General features: G+C 46.0%; 1 long non-coding RNA gene across 2 annotated transcripts in view; it reads left to right on the forward strand.

Annotated features, from left to right (window-relative positions):
• The first annotated feature begins 241 nt into the window (after positions 1 to 241).
• Positions 242 to 16198, forward strand: part of LOC112551809 — a 40797-nt gene continuing 24840 nt past the window's right edge. For both annotated transcript variants that reach the window (XR_003096123.1, XR_003096124.1), the window contains exon 1: positions 242 to 1432. This is a non-coding gene — a long non-coding RNA (uncharacterized LOC112551809). The remainder of the gene's footprint in view (positions 1433 to 16198) is intronic.

Consider the following 16198-nt stretch of genomic DNA (forward strand, 5'->3'; position numbering starts at 1 on the left):
CCAACTTAGAAAGGAAAATGTCCTGATTATAAGCTTGATTAATGGTGGAATAGTCTCCCAGGAGAAGGGCGGAGTGGGGAAGCCCTGTTGTTTGAGTCATTTCAAAGTGGACATGAAAAAGCAATGGAAACTGGACTGTCAGGAACACTCCTGCATTGGCGAATCCAAGTAGGGTTTTTTTCCACCTCCCAGTTTCTGCTACACGGAAATTAATTTATTTGTATTCACCATTATTTTATTGTATTGAAAAATAACCAGTTGGCAACCTGCATGCTTTGAAGCTTGGGTACAGATTACTTTAAGAATGTTTATTAACTCAGAGGGGCTGGGACTGGAATCAAGCAGCAGATTTTCCTTTGTCATTGTGTTTGGTTTGGAGAGGGAGGTGGAAGGGGGAGGTCGTGTTTTCTGTCCTGCTCAAATGTTCTTGTTAGTGATATTTTCTGCATCAGCTTTCAAACTCTCCAGGGAGATAAAGCAAGGAAAACCATTAATAACACGCGGATTACCCTCTCCTGACATATGAGATCACTGTTGTTCCATGTCCGGGTCAGCTAAGAAGCGTTTAATTGGCAGCAGAAAACTGAGATGAAATATGCCCCCCACCCTGCGTTTTGTAAACTCTGCATGCCCTCGCTAAGGCTGAATGTAATAAACAGGGCTGACCTTTGGGTATTTGCAGAGAGCACTGAGACAGAAGGGGAATTCTCAGGTGCTCAGTCTCCTATGAATGACCACACATGGGGTGTTGTTATAATTAAGTCTGGCTTGGGGCACTGGAAGCCCTAAAGGAACTTTAAGGCTGATCCTGCTTATACAAATGCTAGCTTGCATGAATCATTGGCTTTTATAGGAACCCGTTTAAACCTGGTTTATTATCCAGCTGTTTCCTGTGTGTGTAAAGCATTGTGTTCCCTGCAAAATTTGTTGTAAGTTACTAGGTCTGAATGGTCATTCTCATCACCATAAAGATTCGAACAAAGAACCACATGTGTGTTTTGAGAAAGTCACCCAAAAAAGATAATCAGCAACAGCTAAATAATTTCCAGAAAGAGGTCAGATGTCAAATGTGATTTATGGAAGCCCTGGGTGTAACTAGGTAGCAAAACTGCCTTACTGCTTTCACATGCTGCCAGTTGCCAACTTAATCTTGTTTGTTGGTGTCTGTTGCTTTTTGTACTTGCCTCTAAAAATAACCACCACGTCGTCTCCTCAGGGAACCCTAGAATCAGTTACCGCAGCTAGAAGACGACTGTAATTAATGTGCTAAAACTGGATACAAAGGGCATCTTGGTTTCTTCTGCCGGCAAGAAAAAAGGAAAGGCTGTTTCTGGAGATCCGTGAGCCAATGTTAGTATTTGTTTGGGCGACAGTTTCACACGCAGGTCCCAGCAGATAGCGACAGCCGCTGCTCCCAGAGTTTGACTGCCAAGTAAGGAGTGTTGCGTTTTAGAGACCCAGGGCTCTCTAGGGGCCTCTGCCGGTGTACATGTGGCTCTGTGTGTGTGGGAATGTTTTTGTGATCGTTTTGTGCGCTAGGTGCGGGAACACAAGAAGCACATATCTATGCACAAGAGCTGTACTTGTGGGAGTGGACACAGGGAGCACATCAAACGGAGCTGTTTGTTGTCAGTACTAGTTAGTGTGAGTAAACTCCACTTTTCAGCAAGGGAATTGTTTATGAACTGATCCTAGTTTTCCATGGACATATCCTTTTTCCACGAGCAGTTGCCAAACGCTTAACTGACCCTTTTCAGGATGCATGTTGTTTGCAGGCCTTTAGCTGAAATCCTTTGCTATGTGTTATTTCTGCCATGTAGTTTATCATGGAAGTTCTTTGGCATAGATTTTTTTTACACAGCTCGGGCGCGGCCAGACTAGCATGCACATATGTTTCCCCAGGGACAAATAGCAGCGGCACATAGTTGTGCCACTGCTACTTATCCCTAGGGAATGTCCACGCATGCATGCTCTGGCATGTGGCAAGTTGCCCCACGTGCGGTAGGGGAAGCTGGGGCCAACACCTGGACTGGTCCCAGGAGCCTTATCTGGGGTCCAGGAGGCCTTCCAGGGTCCCAGCAGCAGTGATCCGGCAGCAGGGAGCCTGATCAGCAGCTGGAACATGGCTCTGGCCAGCCAAGCTTCAAATCTGGGCAGCGCACATGCACCACCCCACTTTTTTCTAGAGTGGGGTTTTTTGGCATCAGAATCTCCTGGTGTCTACAAATTAGCATGTGTGGCATGTGCAGTGTTTGGCGCTGCAGACCCATCTGCAGCACTGCATACCACACATGTGCACTCATCTGGATGTGCCTCTCATGTCCGTGTCCCGGGGTGTTTTCTTTGGTATGGACAGGCAATGATTCAGTCAGGTAATGATAAGTTCTAGAATTCAGAAAGCTTCTGAGATTCACCAACATTTACGTGAACACCCAGCAGTCATTCACAAAGAGTATCACCCACCCTATGACTCATAACAATCTGCATCACACACAAAACTATTCATATATCGATTTCATTTACTATGTAACTAGCCCCAGAATGAAGTATACAATTACTACTTTTGTTGTAGATAGAGCAGTTCCTTAAGGTGAGCCTTCCTTTCAGAATCTCTCCAGTGCAATTACAAGTTATGGCCCCTGCCCATTAGTCGGGAGCCAGTTCAAGAACAAGGTTAATATATAACTCAAAATCCAGTCATTACTCCAGAGTTACTATTGAGCTGGTGTTGGTGCTAGAAGATGCTGCAGATAGTGGGCTGTGCTACAGATGATTAGTCAGTGAAGGAAGTGAATTATTTATCACTGAAGAATCATGACCGGGACAACGGAGGGAGGAAGAGATGAAAGTTTCTAACATTAGATCTTCAGAAATCATATTGTATGCACCCACCTATTCCCATAGACTCAACCTGCATCCAGTTGCCCTGCATTTACAAAGAGGGTCTCTTTAGAACCCCTTTGATGTGTGGGCCAGATATGTCATGCTGAGGCTGAATAGTCTCCACTTGAGGAATGAATGGATTTAGTGCTGCTCTCCATCAGCACAAAGTTTGCAATATATATGGTCTGATATAATTAACTGTTAATTCAAAGCTCATGCTACATGGGATCGAGATACTTACCCGTAAGAACTGGAACCAGGGCAGCTTATTTGAGCTGGACCACATTCAGCCTTCAGGCAGTAACAACTTTTGCTTACTATCTATCAAGAATTTCCTTCTGTGTTTTAATTCTGCTTTTCCCTTCCTGGTGTTCATCCCTCAAGGAGCAGTATGACTTCACTTGCCTTGTGGGTGTTTTTGATGTCTTGACCACTTCTTGATAGAAATAGTCCTGCATCATACATGATGCATCAAATTACAGATGTGGTAGAGATAAAGTTTCCTTCCCACATAAATGTTTAGTCCTCTTAATAATTGCCTCACTCATAGCTTAGAGCAAGTGATGTGCAAACACATCAGAGAGATCTGGCCTGCGTCAAACTCCACTAAAATATAGATATCTAGTACTGTACAGATAGGGCTGACATGACAGGAATCTCACAACGTCAGTTTTGAAGAGCTGCACAGAAGGAATGTGTTCTGACTTCGGGCTTGAAAGAGAAGAGATTGTTCTGAGTTGAAGAGCTGGCATGTATATATTGTTTGGATAGGTCAAACTTCCTTATACTGAATGAGGATTTGAGTATTCTCACATACCCATGACTAATGGGAGAAGTCTCCAACTTTTGATTTGAGAAGGTACTGGGAGCCCACAACCTCCTTTTCTCTTCAATAGGAGGTTGAACCCATCAAGTACCTTGCAGGGTTGGACTCTGAGTAATTTATTTTCTAGGAAAAACCTTAGTATCATCACTGAGGGTGAGAACAAAAGACTTGAAAATGAATAATATGAGTAAGACTATATGTTTTCCAAGCATTTTCCGGAGGGGCTGGAACCATCTAGAAGGAATAGGGCTGTTCTGAAGATTTGTTTTCCATTGGGACACTCTTGGAACATGCTTAGACTGCAATCTTTTATAGTACTGGTCTGTTAAGACCTGGGACACATAGGTAAGGAGCAGAACACTTGGTGTAAAAAGCAGTTTTCGGAGACCTGGCTGGTTTCTGTATATAGTGAGATGCTACCCCCACCCCTTTCAGCTCCTTTACAATCAGCTCATCCCCCCTAGCAACCAGGGCCTTCACTGTAATTGTTGACTTCAGGGCTGACGTAAAGCCAAGTAGGTGTTGGCAGCTGGAATGCAGCCCTTTGGCAGAAACTCAAATGCAGCTCAAAGTCAGCAAAGAACCCCCCCAAGCTCGGTCACACTGCTATGCTGGGCTCCTGAGCTTTGCTGAGATCATGGATTTGGGGACATTTCAAGAGACAAAGATTAACTTGAGATTTTTTTCTCCCGTCCATGGGTTTAACAATCTCAGTCATTGCAGCTGTCATTGTTGAAAAGTGGAGATTGCTGTCAGGTGTGGTACTTGGTGTGCCACACAAGATGGGATAATACATTGCAGCCAGAGTAGTCAGGGCATAGAGTAAGGCACATTAGCCTTTTCAGTGCAAACTCTTAAGACTCAAAAAGGGACACACACCATTTAGCTCTAGGATAAGAAGGGGAAGGTCTGGTTTTCCTTGCAGATACACTGGTTTTACGCTGGGTGTAAACCCATCGCTCCTAACTGACATTTGCCTAGCTGAGAGCAGTATCACTTGCTTTTCCTCAAGGCTTCAGGAGAGAGATTTTAGGAGGCACAATTTGAAAAGAAAATCTGTAATGCCTCTCCTCCCACCTGACTGTAGCCCAAATCTGGTCTGTGTGGCCATTCTCAACATACCATACCCATACCTGATTAACAAATGTAAAGTGCTGATCTGCACAGACTAACATACAGCCAAAAACAAATTTGCAAAGCATGGGTGTTCTGCTTAGAAGAATCCTCTGGTTTTCTGAAGACCCCGAACTGGCTGTCCAAGCCTTGTGAAGAATGCATATTCCTTAGAAAGTCACCTGGCAAGTGCACACAACAAGGCATTGGTAGAGCTGAAAGCCTCTGGAATTGCATAAATGTTAAACTGGATATTGTAATTTGTTCATATAGGTCCTGCTCCAAGGCCTATCAAAATCAATGAACATCTCTGAGCTTTGGATCAGGCCTATACCTTGCAAGAAAAATTAATTGTCCCTCAAATATTTACAGTTCTGCATGCGATAGGTCATACACACCCTGTCTGGCACAGTGTGTATGTCCTATGTAGTTCAGTGATATCCTCAGGAATTGGGTGCTGTCTTCTCTTTCTGAACCTTTTCCTGAAGATGAGTAAGTACATTTGACACTGATTTTTATTTCTATTTCACAGATTAGGTGAGAGCGTGGTGAATGTTGCCCTTTGTTGACAGGACACTGTGTGCACAATGAAAATCCCAAGTGATGAGCTTGGGTTTTTTTGACATTGCTCCAGAAACAAAGCAACTTTTGCATGCAACTTCCATCTGCAGATCTGGTGAGTCATGTGTCAAGGCTCTCTGAACTTGACTCCTGTTCAGAAAAGGAAGCTGACAGACTGTTTCTCACTATTTACTGCTGCATACAGTTTGTAGTCACGGAAGTGGGCATTTCACTTCCAGTTAGCAGCCATGTATACCATACATTTTTCTACTCTGAGGATGGCATTTCTACCCCATGCTCTCACTCATCCCATAAATATGCCTGGTTCCCCCTAAATTTGCTCAGCTCTCCTCACAGCAAGCTTCTTTACTTCCTTACTTTGGGGACTGGGTCCCAAACTGCTTTGCCCTTCACTCAGATGGAGAATTACTCCTCCCATTAAAGTCTGGGTAATCAGCTGGAGTTCAAGGAGTGAAATCCTGCACCCCCAAGACAATGATGTGTATCTACAGTGCATCCTACCAGTAGCTGCTGCTCCACTGTGCAGCAAAACAATACTTCAGATCTTGGGGCCTATACATATCCTAGGCTTCTCCCTCAAACTTACTTTACACACTGGACCCAAGCAGGCAAGCACAAAGTCATCACCTCTGCAAGCAAGAGTGACCTACAAACCCTGTATGACTATGTAGCTGCTTCTAGGCTCAGTGCTTTATGAGGCTTAAATGTTACCACTGCAAGCCAGCTGGATTTCACCCTCACTTATCAAAGGATCAGATGCTCTTGAGTCAACTTCCTCTGAGGAAAGGGTTCAGAGGTGCTGAAGTGCACCCCTCCCTTGGGGGTCTTTAAGAGAAGGCTGGACAGGCATCTGACTCAGGTCATCTGACCCCAGCACTCTTTCTTGCCTAGGCACAGGGTCGGACTCGATAATCTGTTGAGGTCCCTTATGTCCCTAGCATCTATGAATCTATGAGGTCCTTGTCTTTGAGAACTGCTGGATCATCACCTGTGAAAAATGAGACTGCTTAAAGTTAATTTACACAGCACAATGCAATACTGAAAAGAGATGCGCAGGCTAGTTCTGAATGAGTTAGCTCTGCTACCAGAAGCCAAGCAGCCACATTAGTGTGGGAGAAGCTCCACCATAATGCTTTGGTACCTCACCAAGGTTGAGCATCTCTCTGTGACCCTGCACTGTACCCTGTTTTTCATAGTCATAGATTCATAGATGTTAGGGGCTGGAAGGGACCTCATGAGATCTCCAGGTCCTGCCCCCTTGCACTAGGCAAGGAAGACTGCTAAGGCCAGCTGATACATTGATGATTGTTGATATGCCTTCAGCTATGTGCCTAAAATGGAGTAAAGCACTTGACTTCCTAAGGGTCACACAAGAAGCTTAGGGCAGGACTGGGCTAAGAACATGAGTACGTTGACTCTCGGATTAACCACGGGGGCAGCCTTCCCCTTTGCTGAAGTAGTACTATTTAAAACACCAGATAACAATATAGAAGAAAACACTGTTCCTGTAAAGCATGAAGGAAACTAGAGGCCAAAGTTCTTTACCCACAGGACAGATCGGGACAGGCAGCAACAGTATGAACTTTGCCATGGTGTTCCAACCCTGAACTGAAAGTGCTATACCAAGGGGAGTTCAGTCCGTTCTGCTTCCTGATTTCCCCACTGAGACTACCAGTAAAGGAAGGAAAGCATTCCCTTACAGTGTCCACATTTCAAATACTGCAGTATTGAGTAACCGAAAACATTAAAGAGAAGTGAAAGTGACTTGACTAATTTTCATTTTCCAAGCTTAGAGAAATGCAACCAAGAAGAAGGCCCCTAGGGAGCGATTGTACACTGGCCTTCCTTTTGTTATAAGGCAAGCTGACCTGACATTTGTATCTATTTCTTCATTTACAGCACACAGACCCATATTATCAAATCTCTAACATTTACCTCCTTAACACTTATTTAGGGGCCTAAATCACAGCAAACTGATCTGTAGAAGTAGGGAGCTGCCACGCTTCCCAGTGAAGTCAGTAGATACTACTGAATATCACATCACTCATTGAAATATTGGTTATGAACTGAAGTTAAGCAGCCAAGTTTGACAATTTGCCCAGCTTATTTAAAGTGATACCTTCTCTTTAAATACTAAAATCTCTGGACATCTTCCTAAACAGAACTGAAGGTAGCCACATGAACCATTATTCTGTAGGTCTTTTAGGCTAGGGACAGAAATATAAATCGGTATCAGTGATTGGAAACAGATTCAAATCTGTAACACAACAGAAGTTCAGACAATGTTATTTGGGTAAATGTGTGGTATCTTTTATTAGATCAACTAAGCAGTTGGAAAAGTTGTTCGTTGCAAGCTTTCAGCACAAACATCCTTCTTCAGGCATAGGGAGAGTCTGGTGGTGTTTTGTGTGCTGTCCAGGTGGGCATGGAAGCCAATATGCAAAATGCAGGTCTGTGAAAATGCAAATGCGTGGCAATAAGGATCAGAGGGAATAGGAGACAATAGGTATGAGACAGGTGGGTGGGGCAGGGAGGGGAAAGGGGGAATGTTGATCTGGTGATAGACTGTAGGTAGTAAAATGCAGACAGGTTACCTGGGGTTATCAGATGTCAGGCAGGTTGTAATGTGTCATAAATCCAATGTCTATATTTAATACATGATTTTGGACCGTAATTCTGTAGGTCTTTTAGGTTAGGGACAGAAATTACATAAATATCGGTATCAGTGATTGGAAACCACTGGAAATCATGATACTGGGAATATGGTAGCCCTAGATTAGTCTCACGCTTTTCTTTTCTAATCAAGGTTATTAAACCTACAAGAGATGGGAAAATTTTGCAGAGCCAGAACATTGGCTTCCCTGCCACAGTTCTCTTTTCTGTGTTGAAGTGCAGTTGTAAAATTGATGCCTTTTTATTTCATGAGGCAAACATCTCTTCCCGCCTTGAATGCATGTGTATGTGTGGGGGATGTTCATATTTGTTTTGAACTCTGATATCAGTGTCATTAGTTTTTCTGCTGCTAAGGCAACTACAAGGGATTATAAAACAAAACAGCCTAGAGTCTTACTGTGTCAATTAATGTAACCAGACATATTTCCTCAAATAAGAACCATATGTTACAGATAACATCTTTTGTTTGTTGCTTGTGGTTTCCTTGATGGCAAACTACTGTGCTATAATCCTTTATTATCCAAGCAGTTTATGAAATAGTAATAAATAAAAACATGAAATACTAAGAAATGCTCATGTGGGTTCAGGCTCATCCTGAGCAAAGACCTCCTGACAGATTCTCCTGTGTGCTTGGGTGAGAAGCAGAAGGAATCAAGGGAAAGGGATACTGTCCATGTGTGGCCCACACGGCCCTCTATACATGTTTCACTTCCAATACTACAAGAGACACCTGTGAGAGCTATGGGTGTCTGGTGCCTCTTGAGTCAGGGAGGGCACGTGCCCCCCAACACTAGTCAGCAACCGGGGGGGTCTTCCAGCAACCAATCCTGCTGGCCGGTGGGGGGGGAGGGCCTGGTGGCTGATCCCGCTGGCTGCAGGGCGCCAATCTCTCTCATCGTAAAAGTGGCTGCACCACTTCTGGAGCTCCGTGGCCACTTCCAGAAGCAATGCAACCGCTTTTGCTGGTGGCCCTGCTCCCTGGCCAGCACTCGCAGGGGAGGCATTGGTGCTCCCACCTGCCCCCCCTGCCCGCTGGCTATACAAGGAGAGCGGCCTGACAGGGGGTGGTCCGGCGCTCTCAGGGGGTGTGCCTGCACCCCTTATGTGTAGCCCCTGGTGAGAGCCATATACTTCCTGGCTGTGGGCACTAGGCAAAGATTTGGGAAAATTTTTCAGAAGTGTCTCAATAATGTAGGAGCCTAAGACTAGGGACAGATATTCAAAAATGTCCAAGTCTGAATTGATTCAATCTTTGCAGGTTAGTCTAACCTGCAGAGATTGAGCTGATTTGCAAGAGGACAGACATCCACTTTTCATTCTGGAAATGCAGGCACATGCCTGCATTGCCTCAGATCAGAAGCCTGGGGTTGCTAGAGCAGCCCTCCCTTCCCTTCTGCAGGGAACCTGAGCTGAGAAGGGGAGGGCATGGCCAGGCCCTGGCAGGTCTGAGTATGACTGAGTAAGAGTTTAAACCTCCACCTTCGTCTGCAGGGTTTGAGGGCTGGGGAAGAGGGAGCGTGGCAAGATGGGGGCATGGCCAGACCCCTGTGGCAGAGGAGGAGGAGGAGGGGGAGTGCCTTGCCCAAGGCAGTGGCTCCCTGACAGCCGGGTGCAACCCTGGGCAGCGGGGGCAGGGCCCTCCCCAGTGGCTGCAGCTTAGTGACAGCTGCTTCCCATGCCCAGGCGGGACCAGGCTGGACAGTGCAACACAGAGCCCCTCTCCCAACCCTGTGGCAGTGGCAGTGGGGGCAGGAGAAGGAGGGGGAAGAATCCCCCTCTGGGGCTGGGCAGCACTGCACAGAGCCCCCCTCCCCACCCTGCAGAGGTGGAGGGGAGAGGAAAGGGACTGCTTCACCCCAGCTACGGTCCCGTGGTGGGGGGAGAATTAATCCCCTCCCTGCCCCCTTAGTCTTAACGGGGCCATGCCAGGATGGCTGTGATCCCTGCCAGTGGGACAGGGAAGGGAGGTGGGGAATAAACCCCCTCTGTGCTTGCATTCTCTGGGGCACCCTGATAGAGGTTGCTGTGCCTTCCCCTCCCCTTGCTGCTTCAGCAGTGGGGGTGTGGTCAGACACCATCCCAGCATGACCCCCATTAAGGCAAAGGGGGCAGGGAGGGTGTTAATTCCTCCCTCCATCACTTCTGCCACAGCTGGGGTCTACCAACCGAAGCCATTGCTTCTGTCTCCACTGCTTGCCCACAAACATGCAGACCCAGCTGTGCTGTGGGATGGGGAGGGGAAAGAGGGAAGAATTAACCCCCTCCCTGTCCACTTTGCCTTAACAGGGCCATGCCTAGACACATCTGGCCATACCCCAACCCCTGCTTGGGCTAGAGAGCAGAGGGATGGAGCCAGCCAAGCGGAAAGAACATCCCAACTCAGGGCTGCAGAGGATGCTGGGGGACTCTGATTTAACTTAAACCAGGAAGGGGTCTGGGACAGAAGTTTCATAAACCGGTTTGACCCAAATCAGTTAAGTCTGATACTACATTCAACCAGATTTATCTCAAACCGGTTTCAGCCATTTTGAAACTGGTTTATGTGCACTGAACTTTTGTTCTGTTACAGGTTTAAACCAGTTTCTGATCACTTAAACCAGTTTATGTGTAACTTCTGTCCCTAACCTAAGTGTGATTTCTGGGAGACACTTGTAGAAGCCTAATTCTCAGCTAATTCTCAAGACCTTGGTTCTGAATCATGTTTGAAAACGGGACCACATTTGTAATGCTAATGAGATAAAGTAATTTGAAAAAGATGAGCCTTAGGATCCTAACTCACTTTTGAATATATTACCCCTTGTCCAAACACAAAAATTGAGCTGATTAAATTAAATTAATGTAGATACATCAGTGCAAAACCTTTTTGTAAAGCTACTGGTTTAAGTCAGGGCCTTATATTGATTTAGCTGATATTGATCTCTTGCCAAGTTAAGCCAATCAGCACATTTTAGGAGTGTCCATGTGAGGGGGCTTCACCAATCTAACTAGACTGGTTTCTAGATACTGTGTGTAGCCAGTTCTCTGTCTCAGCTTGCTTGGCTGGGTCTTGGATATAGTGTTGGAGGGGAGAAAAATGTTTTATTTTTTTTAAAGGTTTATAAAACTTTAAGGGCAAGACAAGAAATCTAAAAGCATTTGTAGTGTCTGAATTACTTTCAACTCAGTTTTTGACCTGAATAATTTTCAAGCTGACATTTTTTCCTTAAAGCAGCGGTCAGTCAAAATGCCCTGGGTTTTTTTGGTATTGCAGTGCAACAGTTAATGGGCAATGATTAACTGTTGATCAATATTGTCTTGAAGATGTAGCTCTCCTGGGCATTTTAGACTTCATCAGAGTGAGGCCAAACACACAGGTTTTCATTCTCAGCATTTTACCCTGGGTCAGATGAGTATATCTTGACCTTCCTACTTGTAAACGTAATTGGTTACACTTAAATACCTCCAGACTAGAAGATGGAGATGTCTACATGAACCACATTCCACCCACTAATAAAGCCTAGCTCAGGTTTCACCCAGTAGTATTAATATCTGCACAAGAGATGACCAGTTAAAATGCTGCACAGCTGAGATGACAGTCTATAGTGCAGGCACGTCCTTTGTGGAAAAGCAGGATGCTCAGGGTTAGAATGGGTTGAATTATTCCTTCAAGTTACCTGACAAGCTTAAACCTTTTTCTGCTCTCTAGTTCCTGCTCCTTTCCTTTTCCTGCAAATGTATTTGTCATTCACAAGTGCTCAGCAAATAGTTTTCACTCTTTTTCAGAGTCAAGGAAAACAAATGAGTTTGCCATGTTCTGCCATCACTTTTTCATCCCCTGTCACCATCATCTCACAGCCTCTCTGGCCTATGCTCTAACCTAATGCAAGGGGCAGGTGGAGAGAGCAACCCATGCAAATGGTTCCCTGTGTCCTAGAGGAGTGTGTCCCTCAATACAATGCAGACACGTAAAATGTTAGTAATGATCAGGCATGGACAAGTATGAGGTGTCACCTTCCTGTAATCTTGCTGTCTGATTCTGAGGAGACCTTAGAAGCTGCACATATACAGCTCTATGAAATACGCCAGCAACATCCTCCCACAGCATACACAGTCTATAGCCTAATCTACAGCACTGGTCCAGGGAGTTCAGTTCTGACTTAGCCAAAAGCAGGACCTGCTATTAGTTCAGTCATGGACCCGTGAGAAATACCTAATATAGCATAATAGCAGAGGGACTAGATTGATTTCCCTGCAGTGCAACATGCCAGAGATCCCCTTCTACTACACCAAGTCCTGCAAGATTCAGAGAACCTGCTCTCAGCTCACACTGTGGGAACCGACGAGGGCTGTAGGCAGATTGCACTGTTTGTACACTAGCAGTGTGATCTGACACCATGGAGAGCAATGAGAATTTGCCATTGATTTCAAGCAAGACAGGAAGAGACAGTAAGGTCCCAAACCTGCGGAGCGTACTTGAGCAAAAATCCCATTGATATTAATGGAAGAGTCATACATGTAAGAGCTGCAGGTCCTGGATCTGAGGGCATGATTATCAGCAGGCTCTGGCTGAGGGCAGTGGCATTCAGGCATTTCTGCCACATCCATCATACTGATTTAAATAAACTAAATAATCCTAAATCATATGTCTTAGCAGTTTGAAAAGGTCAGGTTTTCCTTTGTGATGATAAATTGATTTCCCTAGACATGGAATGGGCAAGTAGAATATGGAAGGTGTGCATGAAATCAGATCTATTTGTCATAAGCCTCATCATATTTTGAGGTGACTCTGGGGACGTCCTGCAGATTTTCTTGTGTTTGTTTTACTGATATGGCATATATGGTATTGTTGAAAAGCCAATGGTATGCTATATTCATTTATGTCACTTTTATCTCTATATGGATTACGTTATGATGTCTGTTTATACTTTTATGATTTTGGACATGGTTAGGCAAGACAACTGAAGGATGCATACTTACGGCAAAGGGAGTAGGCCAAACTTCTAAGTATCTCTTGCCATTGTGACATGGGAAGAACAATTGCCACCCCACAAAAACAGGCAGAGAAGCTATTGTTGGGATGGGCACCCAAAGTAGTCTGCTTGTAATGGGAAAATCAACCTCTTAATAGTCAGCATATCTTAGTGTACTGGAATTAGCTAGAGGAATTCCAGAGACCCAAAGAAAAAAAAATGTGAGGGGCATCTGAGATTCAGGAACAAACTGGAGAATGCTGATGGGGGGAGGGGATAGTTTGGAAGTGTTTAGGTGGCTATCTAAGGATGCTTGTACACATGATGGGAGTTTAGTTCCCTAAATTGAAATGGTAGCTTTTTAATTGTGATGATTAAAAACCCACCATTTCAATTTAGGGGCTTCCATCACTGTTAACGTGAGGGGCCCAATCCTGTTTTTATCTTCAGAGACTGACAACCCCTGCAGCTGGGGGCTGAGCTGCCAGAGGACCAAGCATCCCCTGAGCTGCAGGGGCCCCGGTCCTTCCCTCCACAGCAGCATTACCCCCCAGGGCTGCCTGGGCAAGCTACTAGCTGTGTGGGTGCTGCCCCAGCTTGGGCTCAGAAAAGAGTTGAATCGGGCTGCGTGTTGATTCTGAGCTGGGGCAGCACCCTCCCGCTACCCACCCACCCGGGCAGCCCCAGAGGGTGCCACCACCATGGAGGGAAGGACCAGGGCACCCTGCAGTTCAGGGCCCACCAGCAGCACTCCCCCCAGCTGCAGGAGAGGCATTCAGGCTCTGAGGAGAAAAAAAGATCAGGCCCCTGGCAACTTTTTTTCCCCAGTGGAGCCTGCCTGCCTGAGCTGCCAGTGGGCTGTCCAGCCCTTGAGCTGCAGGGGGCCTGGTCCTTCCCTCCATGGTGGCAGCACCCCCTGGGGCTGCCTGGGTGGGTTGTGCAGCCACCGCTCCATGTTTGGCCACGCAGACCCTGCCACACCTCTCCTTCGTGTCCGGTCACTCGCCACAATCCTCCCCCGCCGGCTCCATGTCTGGCTACGTGCCACCCCCACGCTGCTTCATGTCCAGCCACCGGGGGTACACTTATTAAAAAAGGTTGAAAACCCCTGCTGTAGGGTATAAGAGCACAGCCACGACTTGCAAGGGTAAGGAATTATCCTGGGGCAAACCTTGGTCTGTTTCTTGGGACTAGCAGCAGAACAGCAGGGAGAAATTTGGGATTCTGGGGCTGCATCTACACAAGACACTGGCTGTGCAGTTGTTACTGTGCAGTCATTTAGTATTTGCATATACTAAATGACTGCACAGTAACCAGCATTACTGCACAGTAGTATCCCCAAATGGCTCTTTCGTAACACTGACTGCACAGTAGCTCAGTACTACTGTGCACTAGTGTCACACCGTGCTGTGTGCCATGCAATGCTACTGTGCAATAGTAACGAGCTACTGTGTAGTCAGAGTCTTGTGTAGATATGGCCTGGGGGTACCCCCACAAATGGGTTTATGACACCATTGTTTGTGCATTAGATGGTTAGTAAAGCACTTATGGCAGGATTCAGATCCTATTGAAGTGAATGGGAGTCTCCCTATTGACATCAGTACAGTAGTCTTTAGATCATTCCTCTGTCTAGCAAAAGAAATGGGAGATGAACATGGAAGATTTTCCTTGTGGAATTCACTACAAGAAGTCTTAGAGTCAAAACCTGCTTTCAGGGGGATTTCACTGGCATAAAACAAGTCAAAATTTCAGCCTACTGCTGATATAAAAAAAAATGGATAGGTTATATAGATGTCCATGCTAAAGGAAAGGTAATAAATAAAAGCAGCACAGCATGCACTTGCGTGGGATAGAAGGAGACAATTAGGCACTATAATGATGCATGTTATGATATTTGCCACTTCATACAGATAATATATTTAAGAACATCAAGAGCTAAACGAACATTATAACTTTATGAAGTTCTTTATTTTTTAAATAAAAATGAATCATAGAATTGTTTTTATATCACCCATAGGCAATGCATGGGGGTGGGGGGGGCAGAAGGGGTCACGTGTCCCCCTCTGAGATTAGCTGCTGCCAGCGCTGCTGCCGGCATGTGGGGACAGTTGCTGCTAACCACCCCACTCCTTCCTAATGACACTGCCGCAGCTGCCTGCAGGTGGTACCTGCTCAGCCCGACCTTGCTGCTGACATCACCATGGCTGCCTGTGGGGAGTCCCCGCTCCGCCCGCCCTTGCCGCTGACATCACCATGGCCACCTGCAGGCAGTCCCCGCCCGGCCCACCACCACGCCCCCCCGCCACCACCACCGGTGCCACTGCCTGCAGGCGGTCGCCATGCCCCCACAGGCTCAGGAGACACAAGTCGTTCATGATATCAGCTGACCGATTCTAGTAGGACTTGAAGTCATCCCAACTCAGGAATCCCTGCTATGTTGCACTGAATGGCCAAGGTCAGGGAGTTTGCAAACTTAAAACTCAGATATGTCAATTCTGGCTACAATAGCTAGAAAATTAAAGACAATTTCTTATTAGATGTAAACTATTTTCCATTCTTTCAATTCAGCCTGAAGAGATGCTGACACTCTTGGAAAATCTGCTATTTAAAACAATTCCGCTGACTCAGGGCTTGCTTTCTTCCTTCCTTTGTGTAAGACTTAAAAGAAAAACAAGATTTTATTGTTTTCCTTAAGATTTCCATCTGTTCCTGCTCCTTATTCCTCAGTGGAGGCATCCTCCTTCTTTATGGCATTATAATCACCACGAAGCAGCAGCAATGTCACAGACAGGGAACATGAAATGAGACAGAAAAATAGAAAAATGGACAAACTTCAATGGGGAAAAGATGCTGTTTTCATATGAACATCCCTAGTAATAAAACAGGTGGAGACAAGTTCAGAAAATGACTACTGTATCACCCAGATTATTTTGAAAGAATTTGTTTGTTTTCCTGGTCTGGATATGTTTGGGCTGGAGATGAGGGAGGGGGTAGTAGGGAGCTTTCTACCAGTGGTGACGTGTAGGGGGTGCACAGGGGTGCACATGCACTCCCTAAGAGCGCTGGTGCCGCGCTCACCACTTAGGCAATGGGCGGGGTGGGGCAGGCAGGAGTGCTGGTGCCCCCACTGCAAGCACTGGCTGATCGCTGCGGCCGCTCCCAGGAATGGCGG

The sequence above is a fragment of the Alligator sinensis genome, unplaced genomic scaffold (genome assembly GCF_000455745.1).
Source record: "Alligator sinensis unplaced genomic scaffold, ASM45574v1 scaffold60_1, whole genome shotgun sequence".
NCBI classification, from domain to species: domain Eukaryota; kingdom Metazoa; phylum Chordata; order Crocodylia; family Alligatoridae; genus Alligator; species Alligator sinensis.